Raw genomic sequence first — 14,646 nt, 5'->3', positions numbered from 1 at the left:
CTTCAAGTGTGTGAGCACAGCTGGGAAGGGGCCTGCTTGTGCTGTCACCCCGACCCTGTGATTTGATTACTACATGGGAGAAGGTCACCTTTACCACAGCCTATAGTATAAGTGTAGTCTTGATCCCTCAGCAAGGAAACTTCTCTTTCCAACAGAAAAGACCATTACAGAAAATCACAACCAATCAAAATGCAGAGTTGTGAGGCCCAGTCCTGACTGATGCCTTTTTCTTTCTAAAGACAGGATGTTACCAAGTACCCCAGACTGACATTGGACTCATTGTGTAGCCCTTTCTGATTTCAAACTTAGAATCCTCCTGCCTCAGCCCCTCACCCCCAGTGACTAGAATTGCAGATGTGTACCACTACACCTGGATGACATTTTGCTTTTAATGGTTAGGACTTGGAATTTTAGTCTACTTATTTTAAAGACAGAATTCTTTTTGAAAGTTGTAGTCATGGAGAACCTTAAAGTACTATCTAAATTATGCCATTAGCATGCATAAATGACAAAATAGGAAAACCTCGGTTATTTCTCCAATTATTGCAGTTTACATTGGATTAATCTCTTAAGATTTTGAGTCTGGTTTATTTACAGGAACAGATAATGTTTGATTGGTTGGATGCTGGCTTTGTTGGTTTGTTTTTTTAAGACAGGATTTCTCTGTGTAACAGCTCTAGCTGTCCTAACACTCACTATGTAGCCCAGGCTAGCCTCAAAGTCACAGAGATCTGACTGCCTCTGCTTCCTGAGTGCTGGGATTACAGGCATGCGCCACCACCACCCAGTTAGAAACATAAAATGTTTGGCACTTAACTAAAAGTGTTCAGAGGCAAGTGGGGTAAGGTGACACAGGCCTTTAATCTGAGCACTCGGGAGGCAGAGGCAGGCAGATCTCTTAAATTCAAGGACAGCCAAAGCTATATATAGAGACCCTGCTTCAATAAATAAATAAATTTAGAGGCTAAGACATAATAATTGAAAGTATAAGACTAGCCTGAGCTAATTTGTGAGGATCCCTTCTCTCCACAAACAAGATCACTTTTTACCTGACATAAATTTATGAAAGCATATTCATTTTTTATTGTAACTGTTTTGTTTATTTATTTTGGCAGGTTTTTGTTTTGTTGGGGGCACTCCCATGACAGGACACTCATGTGGAGCTGGGATTGAACTCAGGGTTTCAGGCTTGGCATTTTAAGCTGAGCCATCTTACCAACCCCGTGGTGGCTGATTTTTTTTTCTTTTTGTTTTTTGTAATGTTTTTATTTAAATTACAAACATGAATGCTTCACATGTCAATCCCAGCTCCCTCTCCCACCTCTCCTCCCTTGTCCCTCCACCAGCCCTCCAGCCCCCCACCCAATCACCACATCATTCCCCAGGGAGGGGGAGGCCCTTCATGGGGGGGTCTCCAAAGTCTGTCATCTCATCCAGGGCAGGACCTAGGCCCTTCCTCATGTGTCCAGGCTGAGAGAGCATCTACTACCCAAGGCCCCAGTGTTTTCTGTGGCCTCCTCACTGAGACTACATTCATGGAGTCTGGATAAGTCCCCTATTGGCCTCTCAGGCATCAGTTTGGGATTCAAGAGCTCCCCCTTATCCGGTCATCTGTCTTTGTGGGTTTCACCACCATGGTCTTGACCCCTTTGCTCATCACTCCTCCATCTCTGTCACTGGGTTCCAGGAGTTCAGTTCAGTGTTTAGCTGTGGGTATCTGTCTCTGCTTCCATCAGTCACTGGATGAAGGTTCTAGGATGGCATATAAGGTAGTCATCAACCTTACCACCAAGGAGGGGCATTTAATGTAGTCTCTCCACTATTGCTTAGTTTGCCAGTTGGTGTTATCCTTGTAGATCTCTGGAGATCTCGCTAGTGTCAGCTCTCTCCTCAAACCTACAGTGACTCAATGTATTATGGTATCTCTCATCCTGCTCTCCTCTATTCTAAACTCGACTCAACCTTCCTGCTCCCCCATACCTTCTTCTCCCCTCCTTTATCCCCCTCTCTTTTTCCTGGCTCCCTCTCCCTTCCCCCATGTTCCCAATCTGCTCAGGAGATCTTGCCTCATTCCACATCCTTGGAGTATCATGCATCTCCCTTGTGAACCTCCCTGTTTCCCAGACTCACTGGCACTGGGATTGTAGGCTGAGACTCCCCTGATCCATATCTAAAATCCATATATGAGTGAGGTGGTGGCTGATTTTTAACTTACTTTTTTGAGGGAATTGAACCCAAATCCCCACACATGTTTAGTGAATACTCTTAAGTGAGATATTTTTAAAGTGTATTTTAAGAATTCTTTTGTTCTGTCTGTTTTCCCTTGTTCAGAGATGATGGAGAAAACATAACATAAGCAAGCAAAAGAACCCATGTGCCCAACAGTAGTGCATGCCATCAGTGCTTAAAATGTAGAAATGTTGGGGTGATGCTGTCCGGCAAAGGAGTAGGGTGGTGGCTGCCATGCCTGTGGAGTCATTGGGAAGGTCTTGCAGAGAAGGGCACTTAGACCTGGAGGAGGTGAACCACTATGCCTCATATATATGCAAAGAAATACAGTACAGACAGAGCAAAAGGAAAAGGCCCCAAGCAAGAATGGGCGTGGCAAGCTTAAGAACCAACTAGGAAGCTTAGCTGGGGGGGGGGGGATAAGCACACATGCCTGCGATGTGTGCACTTGTTCAGTGCTTGTGTGTTCATGCTCATGCCTGCTTGAGTGGAGGGAAAGAACTTAAAAATAAAAGATAGAGATACTGTGGTGTATTATACTGGGCCAACAATTAACACTGGTTCTGGGTCTGGGTAGTTGCAGGGTTGATCAGCCCACCAGCTGTCCCTGCCCTCACCACCAGCGTGAGCTCTCCTGCATTGCCCTGGCTAGTTTACCCCTTGCAGCGATGAGCAAGGCGTGGGGCCAGTTCTCAAGCTTCTGTGTCCTCTGGGTCCCTTCTCCCACATCTACACCTTCAGGGCCAGCTCTACTGTGTTGCCTAGGTGTGTCCTTAGGGGCTACTCTTCCAAGTGCTGCATCAGATGAGGGGCAGAGACAGCTCTCCCTTTCTTATGACCTCAGGTCCAGCTCTTACACCTGCCTCAGGCGTTGATTGAGGGTAGGGGAGAGATTTCCACATGACAGATGAGTAATGAGGATAGCCTCCTTTGCTCACAATATCAGGGCTGGCTCACCCATACCTCTGCCAACAGGGTCAGTTCTACTGTGCTGCCTAGGCTATGAGCAGGGCCCGTTTTCCTTAGTACTGTAGCTGGTAAGGGGGAGGGTCAACTCACTTGTCTGTCAGGGGTAATAAGGGGCAAGAGGTAAGGGGGCATCTCTCCCCAACCCACACCACAGTATGACAGAGGAATAGTAGGGCAGCTCTCCCCAACCCACACCACAGTATGACAGAGGAATAGTAGGGCAGCTCTCCCCAACCCACACCACAGTATGACAGAGGAATAGTAGGGCATCTCTCCTCAACCCACACCACAGTATGACAGAGGAATAGTAGGGCAGCTCTCCCCAACCCACACCACAGTATGACAGAGGAATAGTAGGGCAGCTCTCCCCAACCCACACCACAGTATGACAGAGGAATAGTAGGGCAGCTCTCCCCAACCCACACCACAGTATGACAGAGGAATAGTAGGGCAGCTCTCCCCAACCCACACCACAGTATGACAGAGGAATAGTAGGGCATCTCTCCCCTACCCACACCACAGTATGACAGAGTAATAGTAGGGCAGCTCTCCCCAACCCACACCACAGTATGACAGAGGAATAGTAGGGCAGCTCTCCCCAACCCACACCACAGTATGACAGAGGAATAGTAGGGCATCTCTCCCCAACCCACACCACAGTATGACAGAGGAATAGTAGGGCAGCTCTCCCCAACCCACACCACAGTATGACAGAGGAATAGTAGGGCAGCTCTCCCACAGGACTGGCTCACCCACACCTCCACCAACAGGGTTAGCTCTATCTTTTTTTTTTCCTTTTTTTTTCTTTTTCTTTTTTTTTTCTTTTTTCTTTTTTTTTCTTTTTTTTTTTTGGTGTTTCTAGACAGGGTTTCTCTGTATTGTCTTGGAAGCTGTCCTGGAACTCGATTTGTAGACCAGGCTGGCCTCGAACTCACAGAGATCCACCTGCCTCTGCCTTCCGAGTGCTGGGATTAAAGGTGTGCGCCACCAATGCCCGGTTGGGTTAGCTCTATCTTGCTGCCAGGTGAGGTGCAGGGCCTGCTCTCCGAGTGCTGCAGCTGGTGGGGGGCAGGGATGGCTCTCCCTCCTGCCTCATGTGTTGATGGGGTCATCTCTTTCCCCCCGCTACCACAAGACAGATGCTACTCAAATGTTCCTAACACTAAACTATATTCCCAGCTCTTGGTGGTTTTCACTGTGTGAGCTAAACTAGCATCAAACTCATGATCCTTCACTTCAGCCTACAGAGTGCTGGAATTAGTTGCTATGGGGGTGGGGGGTGGCTAGGTAGCCCTGGCTGTGTCTCTCTGGAATTAGGCGATAGGAGCAGGGTCTTGACGCTTGTCTCCATTTTGTGCACCATGAATTGCACTGGCACTAGTTTCATCAGGTCACTCATATTGCTTCAGGGTTCTTTGATGACTTGATTTCACTTGTTCAAGACTCTCTTGGTCCATGAGGCCAGCCTCATCCATGCTCCTTCCTGTGGGAAATGAGCTTATCTGGTACCTTTTTACCAGTCTTACCTCCAAATTTCAAGTTTTGCTTGTGCTTTGTCTGCATATCTTAAAAGCTTAAGTATGTAAATGCATATGCAAATTATTAAAATATATGCAAATTGCTAAGTCCAGAAATGGTGGCTTATGCCTTTAATCAGCGTTTAAAGGACAATAGCAAGTTTGAGACCAGCATGGAACTTGGTATAGGAAAGATTTTAGTCTCAGCATCTACTTTTCCCACCTTCCTTTCTGCTTTTTCCATCATTTTCTTCCAAAGATCAACCCATGCTGTTATTCATCTATCCATTCACTCACTCAAATATCAGTTAGTTCATTTAACAAATATCAAGAGCCTATCCTTTCTAGAGATGGGTTTAGGAACTTGAACCACAATAATGAAGTGGGTATCAGGTCCCTTGGAGCTGGAGTTAAGAGTGAGTGAGTGAGCCTTCTGAGCATCACTACAGCCTGTTGATGTATTTTACTGTGTTCCTCTGCTTTCTCCCGTTTCCATCAACAGGAAGGCACCAAGATAGACCTAGTAAATATATGAATATACTAGATGTGATAGAATGAAAGTGTGGGAAATATTGGTTTATATGTCACTTACTAAAAGGATATTCATGGATATTTTCCAATAAATATATGCTTTTTTCCTAAATTTATAATATGATATTTCACTCTTAGATAATTAATCCATCTTAGTATGTATTTATTCAGGTTGTAAAGTGGGGATCTTTTACCCATACAAGTGGCAGCCAGTAGGTTCAACATCATTTGCTTTTGTTTTTTATTCTTATTTTTTTCTAGACAGGGTTTCTCTGTATTGCTTTGGAGCCTGTCCTAGAACTTGCTCTGTAGACCAGGCTGACCTCAAACTCACAGAGATGCACCTGCCTCTGCCTCCCAGGGACTGGGACCAAAGGCGTGCACCACTAACGCCTGCCATAGATATAGCTTGTCTGTAAGAATTTGAAATATTATCTTTGTCACAACTGTTTTTCAAGTGTATTTAGTTATTTTTCTGCATTCCATCAAAAATATATATTTGCCAATCATGCTATTATTGTACATATTAAAGCTACAGAAGTTGAAAGTATTGCCCAGCGATTGCCTAGCATATGCAAGATCCTGGATTCCAATCGTAGCAGTGAAAAACCACTTGAGCATACATACACACACACACCAAAACCGTAGTCATAGTTTCTTAACAAGTATTAAAACCTAAATCTAGTCTTATTTTTTCTGACATATTTTTACTTTTTTAATTTATTCTTTCAACATGATTATAAAATCCCTTTTTTAAGATAAAAATGTTTTAGGGTTCAAATAAAATGACTCTGGCCAACCATTTTACTTTCAGAAAGACACTAAATCTTGTACATGTTGTGTTTTGAGTTTTGATGAGTTTGCTATTGATATGCAAAGAGCCTAGGCTTTAGAACCCAAGAGCCCTGGGCTTGAGTCCAGCTGCTGCTTATCAGCTGTGTGGGCTTAGCTGGTCAGCTGAGCCCCCTGTACAGAAGATGAACTGCTCACCTGCAAGAGCCACTGTTTGAAATAAGTTTATTTACTAACCAGCTGAGTTATTCTTGCAACAATTATTTTACACATGGTCTCAGCATATAATAATAATTGGCCTAAAGTAATTTAATAAGTGCAGCCATAATCACCACTATCCATTTTTTTTAATAGGACATTTGACATAGCATGTGGCATTTACTTCAAAGTGATCTGGAAAGAGAGCAAAAGATGTAACTGAAGCCATCTTGGCTTGGCGTTAACAATTCTGTCCATAGAGGCTCTTGATGCAATATTTTCCACTTTTATGTTTGAAAGTTCCTCAAAAATTTTATTTCTTAAATGCATTTTTAGAAACTCAAAATGTCAACCTGTAAACATTTATGAAGAAGACAACATAGATATTGACTATACCAGTCTATATTTTTTAAAACAAAGGAATGGAGGGAAGGATGGGAGGACAGAGAAGGAAACAGGGAATTGGGGGGGGAGGTTCCACTGCCTTTTAATCTCCCCATATGGTGAGGTGCATTGGCTGTCCTACTATTTTAACATAGGCCTAAGTCTAGAGCATAGAGAGATTTCAAGTTTCTGTAAAGAACAAACTAATAATTCAGCATCAGCTGTGTGCCTATGACTTACCTAGAAGGTGTTAATTGAAGGTTAATTGACCCTGAGGACTTACCACTGTTTCTATAAGCCTAACTTCAGTATAGATCATTGCTTCCCTTCTAAAATCAGTGATAGCAGGCCTGAGGCCTTTCTAAAGCTGTTGCTAAGTAACAAATTGCTCCTTTAACAAATACTTTCTAGGCAGTGCATGGAAGTAGATGGATAATTAAAGTGTAGAAATGAAAAGGTATGGGGAATGACTGAGCTATCTTCCAAGACCTTTAAGTACAGAAGAAGGTAATTCTGGGAAAATGGGAGAAAGCTTTATTTAAAAAGTGGCATGGAACTGACTATTATTATCATTATTAAGATAGAGTTCACTATGTAGCCTTGGCTGTCCTGCAGCCAAATAAATAAACCGAACTGTCCTTGAACTCACAGAGATTCTCCTGCTTCTGCAGGGATCAAGGTGTGTGCCACAATACCTGGCTAGAGATGATTTTTAGATATTTAAACTGTGCAAACCCAGTGACCCAAGTTTAATCCCTCAGATCCAAGTAAAAGACCAGTGTGGTGTCACATGCCTGCAATGCCAGTGAAATGGAAGATGGAGACAGAATTGGCTGGAAGCTCAGAAGCCAGCTAGTGTGGAGGAAGCAAGGCAGCAGAAACCGTAAAGGGAAAAACAAGCAAACAAAAGCAAAATGGAAAGACAGGGCCGACTTCCAAAAAGTTGTACTCTGACCTCTAGACATACAAGTGTGTGTGAGCATACCCACACATGCACTAATTCAAAAGAAACTCTTTAAACAAAACATACCAGTTACTCACTCTAGAACAGTGAAAGTGCATGTTTCCTTCGTACACAGTGGTCTCTCTGGATATTTTAAATGAGCAAGAGTTAAAATATTCTCTGCCAGTAAATTATGTGGAACCATCTCCAAGAGATAGTTGAAAAACACAAGAGTGCAGAAAGATGAACATAAAATGTCTTGCCTTTTTTGGCACAATTTTTTATTAGGACTTGATTAGGTTGAATATAACAGTAGCTTTAAGGAGACAGTATTTATTTCTCTCAAAAGACAAGTCTAATTGCTGATTCTGTGTTGGGCAACCCCAGGTCCTGGGCTCAGTCACCAGCACAGAGCAGAGGTTCAAGGAGGGGTGTAAATAGAAGCATTGACACGGAATCAGCAGTGGCACATGAGGACAGGTGGAGCACTCAGGCCCACTAGAGCTCAGGCTCTCCTTCCTTCTTGTCTCCCTCCAGCAGACTGTGGGCTACATTAGATCCCTGAGTCTCTACTGCCCCTCTAAGAAGTCCAGTCATAGTCTAGACCAGGGGAGGGGGGGTTGCCAGAGGTACGTGCCAACTGAATCAGTCTGTCTCGTCTCCTCCTACTAAGAGTTATTTCAGAAACCCCGCCTCCTAGACGTGTGTGTGTGTGTGTGTGTGTGTGTGTGTGTGTGTGTGTGTGTGTGTGTGTGTGTGTGTGTGTTTATAATCTTTGGCTAGACTTGTCATATGATCACAGAACTGCATCAGCTGCCGAAGGGGTTTTTGGGGCTTTGTTTGGTTGCTGGTTTTGAGATGGGGAATTAAATAGTCGAGGCTGACCTTGAACTCTTAAGTGAAGGATGAGAATCCTCCTGCCTTCACTTCCCAGGTGCTTTGATTAAAGGCCTGTGCCACCATGCCCAAATAGTGAGGAGATCTTAAAGGACTACATGGCCACTTCAGACACAATAAATCTTTGTTTCTAGTAAGGAGGTTAGGCGAGTAGATAACTAGCAATGTCCGCTGTTTTTATTTCTGAAACAGGATGCTAAAATCTTGGAGAAGTGTTAGAGGAAAATGAAATAAAAAACAAATGAAATTGCTTAATATATAATTCAAAGAGAGTGATTCGATATAAATTTTTAACATTTTTCTGAAAATTTCATATATGAATCATATATGACATCATTTCCGTTCCATGTTTTCCTCCTGTACTCCCCATTTGCTACTAACATCATGACCTCTGCTGCTTTCTTACTGTCACCTAGAAACATACATACATGCATACAAATGTATATGTAAATACAACCTGCTGAGATTTAATGGGAGCAACTCCCTTTGGTACATAGAAGACATTCTTGAAGCAGATGTTCTGAGCCTCAGGCTCTAACAGTCTTTCTACCCCCTTGTATGATGTCCCCTGAGCATTAGGTATAGGGATTGTGTGGTAGATGTATCAGTTGGGGCTGGATACCCCACAGTCAGTTGGTCTTTGTATTTTAACCAGTTGTGAATTTCTGTGATGGCCTCAGTCTGCTGCAAAATAGAAGCTATGCTTATCTGTAGATATAAGAATAGGTATTTAGAGTGTGGTTAGGAATTGTACTGGTTTAGGAAAATGACAGTAGTAGGCTCTCTAGGATCCACCATGCTCAGATGGCTGGCTACATTTACAGTCCAAGGCATGGATTCCCTCCTTTTGGACAGTCCTTAAGCTATAGGTTACCCCCAAGATATAATTGTCACTATTGCACCACTGGGGACATCTTTCTGTGCTGGTGGGCATGAATTCTTATAAAAAACATTCATCAGTTTCTTTCAATACAGCAACTGCTTCCTTACTCTGGCCACTTTTTGTAAGTTGGTTGATTTGGGGTTTTATTGTTGTTGGGGGTTCTGGGAAGGGTTGAGTCTGTGATCTCATATCATTGGCTAGTCTAGATTTCACTCTGTACCCCTGGCTGGCCTAGAACTCATTAGTAGCAAGGGCTGGCCTCCAAGTCTCTGTGATTCTCATGAATACCACCTTGCCCAACTTATTTATTTATTACTCCTTTTCTAATCAAGGCTAAGCAGTAATAATAAATAACCAACAGTACAAACCTGGAGACTTTTATTTAAAGTAAATTTTAGCTTCAGTATACTGAAAGCTTAACTAAATTGCTTTGGGTACCTAAAATAGGAATAAAATAATAAGAAGCAAATTCTCTTAGATTCCTTTACACTTGGCAGTGCTTCCCTGCTGGCCACTATATTGTACTTTTGTACAATGTGGTCCCAAGTTGTTCATCTGATAAAATCTGAGACGTCGAGAGCACAGTGCTAGATGATAATTACAGAACAGGTTTAAAAACAACTGAACACTCCATTCCTCTTCCTACAGAAAGTGGGGCCCAATAATAGCAATAGTTTACTCTTTTTAACAATTGCCTGCTAGTCTAAGTAACTAAAAACAACAACAAAAGCCGAATCTAAGAAGTTGAGAACTGGAAGAAATCTGTTCTTTAGTTTCCTCGCTTCCTTTCAATGATGAGGAAACCCATGACTTGAGCATACACGGATTCACCCCTGAGCTTAATATTGTGGCACAGGCAAAAGGAGAACTATTCTCAAGTTAGATTGTTGATTAGGACAAATCTATTGATTTGATTCTAATCAAACGATTTGGGGAAATTTTAATGAAGTTTTCCCAGTTACTTTGAATTAAAAGAGGCAAGCTTGAAGCTAGACGGATGGCTCTGCATGTAAGAGCACTTACTGCCCTTCCAGAGGACCCAGGGTTGGTTCCCAGCACCCATCGATATTGGGTGTCTCACAATCGCCTATAGTTCCAGCTCCAGGGGATCTGATATCTTCTTCTGGATCTCTCAGGTACCTGCACTCACAGAGTGTACAAACCCACACACAGATACACATACACACATTATATTAAGAATAAATTGAAAATCAAAACAAGAAACAAACAAAAACAAAACATGCTGGGTATGGTAATCCCAGCACTCAAGAGGCAGAGGAGGGTAGATCTCCATGAGTTTGAAGACATCCTGTTCTACATGTCAAATTCCAGGACAGCCAAGGTTACATAGTGAGACCCTAGAGAGGTGAGGAGGCACTTAAGATTTTTAGAGGCCATCTTGTTCTTACTATACTGTCTCTTACAAAAGTTTCTTTCTGTGGTGCTTAAAAATAAGGTTGGAAGCTGTGTGTGTGCATGGTGGGCATGTGCCACTGTTGCAGATTTTGATATCGTTGACTTCACACACACACACACTATTCATTAGGGAAATAAACATTTTACAGTGTCATTGGTCGCTATGACAAGGTGACTCGGAGTTACAACTTTTATCCTTTCCAAACTTCAAGCTCTAGATCAAGTATTTACCCTCCCTGGGCCTGCTGTAATTAGAAGGACAAGTAGGTAGTACAAATGAATGAAAGTGGTGGCTACAGTAAATGATGAGTTATCACTTAAATATTACTAAGATGCTCTTGTTTCTGGTAATGTGGCATTTAAAGGTTCCTATTTATTTAATGAATGCTGTTTATTTTATAGGTGTCTTTATTGAAAGCTCACAGTCACTCACTTTACTTTCATCCTTAGGTAGTTCAGAACACCTACAGCTTCTGGCTCGCTGGACTTTACTTCCCTAACCTAAACTTCATGAGGGACTTAACCTATTTGATTGACCCTTCTATGCTATATACTTGCTCATAATTTCGTTGTGCAATTTTTGTCAAATGTGACAATATTAATAAAAATGCTTTTATTAATTCTTTGGGTGTTTTTTGAGATAGTGTCTTTCTATGTTGCCTTGGTTACATACTTGCTATATAAACCAGACTGGCCTAGAACTCACAGAGATCTGCAATCTCTGCCTCCCAAGTGCTAGGATTAAAGACATGTGCCACCATGCCTGGTTTTATTAATTTTTGGAGAGTTTCATACATGCATACAAAGTATTTTGATTATACTCATTCCCCACAGCTCCCCTTAACTCTTCCCATATCTCACACCCCACCCCAAATTTTGTTTTGGTTTGTTTTTTTCCCTTTGTTTTTAGGGAATAGTTTTACAAAAACAGAAAGTATTTGGGAGATAGTAATATTTTAAGATTTTTTTAAGATTTAGTTTTAACTTATGTGTATGTCTGTGTGAGTGTATGCCATGTACATAGGGGTGCTTTCAGAGGCCAGAAGAGGGTGTTGGATCCTCTGGAGCTGGAGTTACAAGCATTTGTGAGCTGCAGACCCGCATGGCTCTCTGGGAGAATGAGAAGCACTCTTGACCACTGAACTATGTTTCTAGCCCCCATAATAAAATTCTTATTCCTTTCTTTTGGTCACTTTTTAAAAAGATGGTTTTATATCTTAGCTCCACTTCTTAAAACTTGTTTCCTGAGGGGATAGCAAGATAGTTGGGCAGGTAAAGAAGGATCGCTTGAGGCCAGAAGTTTGGGGGCCACCTGAGAACTCTATAGTAGTAAGACCTCATCTCTTAGGAAAGAGCAAGTCTCACTGGTCCATAGACATTCTGAAATTCAGCTGTCCAGAAATCCAAATCATGTCGTCAGATCTACCTGTTCTATAAGCAGGAAATACTTCTTGGCTAGGGCCCAATCTTAATACCTAGAAATAGCTTCTTGATTCATCATTCTCTGTAACATTTGCTCTGCCCTTACAGCTGCCTCGCTTTCGATGAAAATTGGTTCACACTTAGAGCTTTGTAATAGTCTACTGTTTGTTTTTTTATTTTATTTTAAAATGTTTTGGGGGGACTGGAGAGATGTCTCGGGGGTTAAGAGCACTGACTGCTCATCCAGAGGATCCAGGTTCAATTCCCAGCACCCACATGGCAGCTCACAATTGTTTGTAACTCCAGAGATCTTACACCCTCACACAGACATGCATGCAGGCAAAACACTAATACACACAAAATAAAAATAAATTATTTTTAAAATATTTTGTATAATATATTTTTATCATTTTCTTCCCCATACAACTTCATAGTCCCTCTCTCTCTAAAAAAAAAAGAAAAACAACAAAAAAGGAAAGTCAAGACAAACTAAAAGGAAAAGTCAGAAAGAAAAAAAATACCAAAACAAAGCAGCACATAGAGTCTGTCCTGTGTAAGCTACTCTGGGCATGGGACCTGACCTGGAGTGTGGTTGATGCACCCAGTGACACGTCATTGGTCACTTTCTGAGTAAGCTTGGCAGGCCTCTTGAGATTGGTCCCCAGAATCTATGTGACTGTGAAAAGAGGCAGGTGGATCTCTGTGAGTTCGAGGCCAGGACAGCCTCCAAAACAATACAGAGAAACCCTGTCTCGAAAAACAAAAATTCAAATAAGTTTTTATGTGTGAGGAAAGGTCTTCCACCTCCATCACAGCTGATCTCAAACTCATTGTGTAGCTGAGGACAATCTTGAACTCCTGATCTACCTCCACCTCCCAAATTCTGGGATGATAAGTACATACTACCATCATCATCATCACTTGCAAGCCACAGCAAGGAGGTCAGAGAACAACTTTTAGAAACAGGTTCTCTCTCCTTTGACTTTACGTGGATTCTGAGGGTCAAAGTCAAGCCTTTACCTGCTGAGCCGTCTTGTCAGCCCACACTTTTAATTTGTTTTTTTTTTTTTCCCTAATACTGTTTCTTAATTTGGGAAATTTTTTTCTGGATACACTGGAAATGTTGAACAATTTTATTTTGCTCTTTTGTTGTGTTTTAAACTACATGCAAATTGAGCAAGTCTCTTTAGTTTGTCTCTCTCTTATATTACATATGCATCCATATACACTGTATGTTATATAGTGAAAGCTAGCCAACACTTCTAGCATCCTACCTGAAATCTCCTTACCAACTCTCTAAGTGTATTAAGTATGGTTTATTTTAGCTAGCAAAAGATGCCTATCTTTCCAGTTACTGCAGGAGAGGTTTTCCAGTAACAGTTTGCTCACTGCCTCTCCAGCTTATGCTAAAACATCAACATTTTCAGCCCCCCACATTGTTCAGACCAAGTTTAGCTTTTTGTTATAGCAACACTGTTAAGTATTTAATTTTCTTATCAAATACCTATTATTTCAGAGCAAGCCATCATATACATGTTGGTATCTCGACAGCACCATTTTATTTTTACATGTCTGAAGTGACTGAAAGGCTCTTGTGCCCTGCCTAAACTCCGTGACTGCCTAAACCAGCCTAAGGTTGTGTGTTTGTGAGCTTTCCTAAAGCTTTCCTTTCGACATGATTATTGATGTTCTGTTGGGCAAGCAAGTAGCACAGCCAAGCCCAGAGTTAATGTGGAGGCTGAAATGGGAGCCTCAAAACCACATTATATTCACATTGAATCATCTAGAGTAGTTAGATTCCAACAGAGTCCCAGCTCCGCATTACTGTGCCCTTGAGAACTCATTTCATTTGTGTGCAACAATTTTCTCCCCTATAATCGAGGATTAATAATACCTATCACGGGGTTGAGGGGAGGCTTATATTTTCAGCGCCTGCTTGCTTTTGTTTTAGTGTGTGTGAGGGGCAGTTTCTGTTCTATGGTGTTTTAAGACAGGGTCTCCCACTACCCCAGGCTGGGCTGGAACTCAGTGTAACTCATGGCAGTCCTCTTTGCTCAGCCTCCCAAGTGCTGGTTCCATGAGCATAGCCACCATACTCTGATCTTAGCTTTTTGTTTTGTTTGTTCCACTTATCACATGATTTTATTCCATCCGATTTCATTCTGCAGGGTCAAAATATTTGGAAGTTTTGTTTGATTATACAAATAATACTTTTATTCTCATACAGAGTATGCAAACTGTAGAAAATATATTGAAGGAGACAGGTATCTCCTACCTTCTCATGAGATATAGTCCTGAATTGTGGACTTAGCGGGCCGTTCAGCCTTATTTCCTACTGAAGGTATATACATCCACTCTCAACCTAGGAGACATGGTCCTGGAGGAAAGAGGCCATGTTTCAGAAAATCCCCTATATTTAGGACTAAAAGAGATCGTGGATGTAAAGTTTTTAGCCTATGCCTTAC

General features: G+C 42.0%; 1 protein-coding gene across 4 annotated transcripts in view; it reads left to right on the top strand.

Annotated features, from left to right (window-relative positions):
* The window catches only part of Pdss2 (decaprenyl diphosphate synthase subunit 2), a 218,033-nt gene that overhangs the window by 100,858 nt on the left and 102,529 nt on the right, over nucleotides 1-14,646 (top strand). The window lies entirely within an intron of this gene.

The sequence above is a fragment of the Mesocricetus auratus genome, unplaced genomic scaffold, assembly GCF_017639785.1.
Source record: "Mesocricetus auratus isolate SY011 unplaced genomic scaffold, BCM_Maur_2.0 Super-Scaffold_100018, whole genome shotgun sequence".
NCBI lineage: Eukaryota > Metazoa > Chordata > Mammalia > Rodentia > Cricetidae > Mesocricetus > Mesocricetus auratus.
This window is presented reverse-complemented; position numbering and strand designations above follow the sequence as displayed.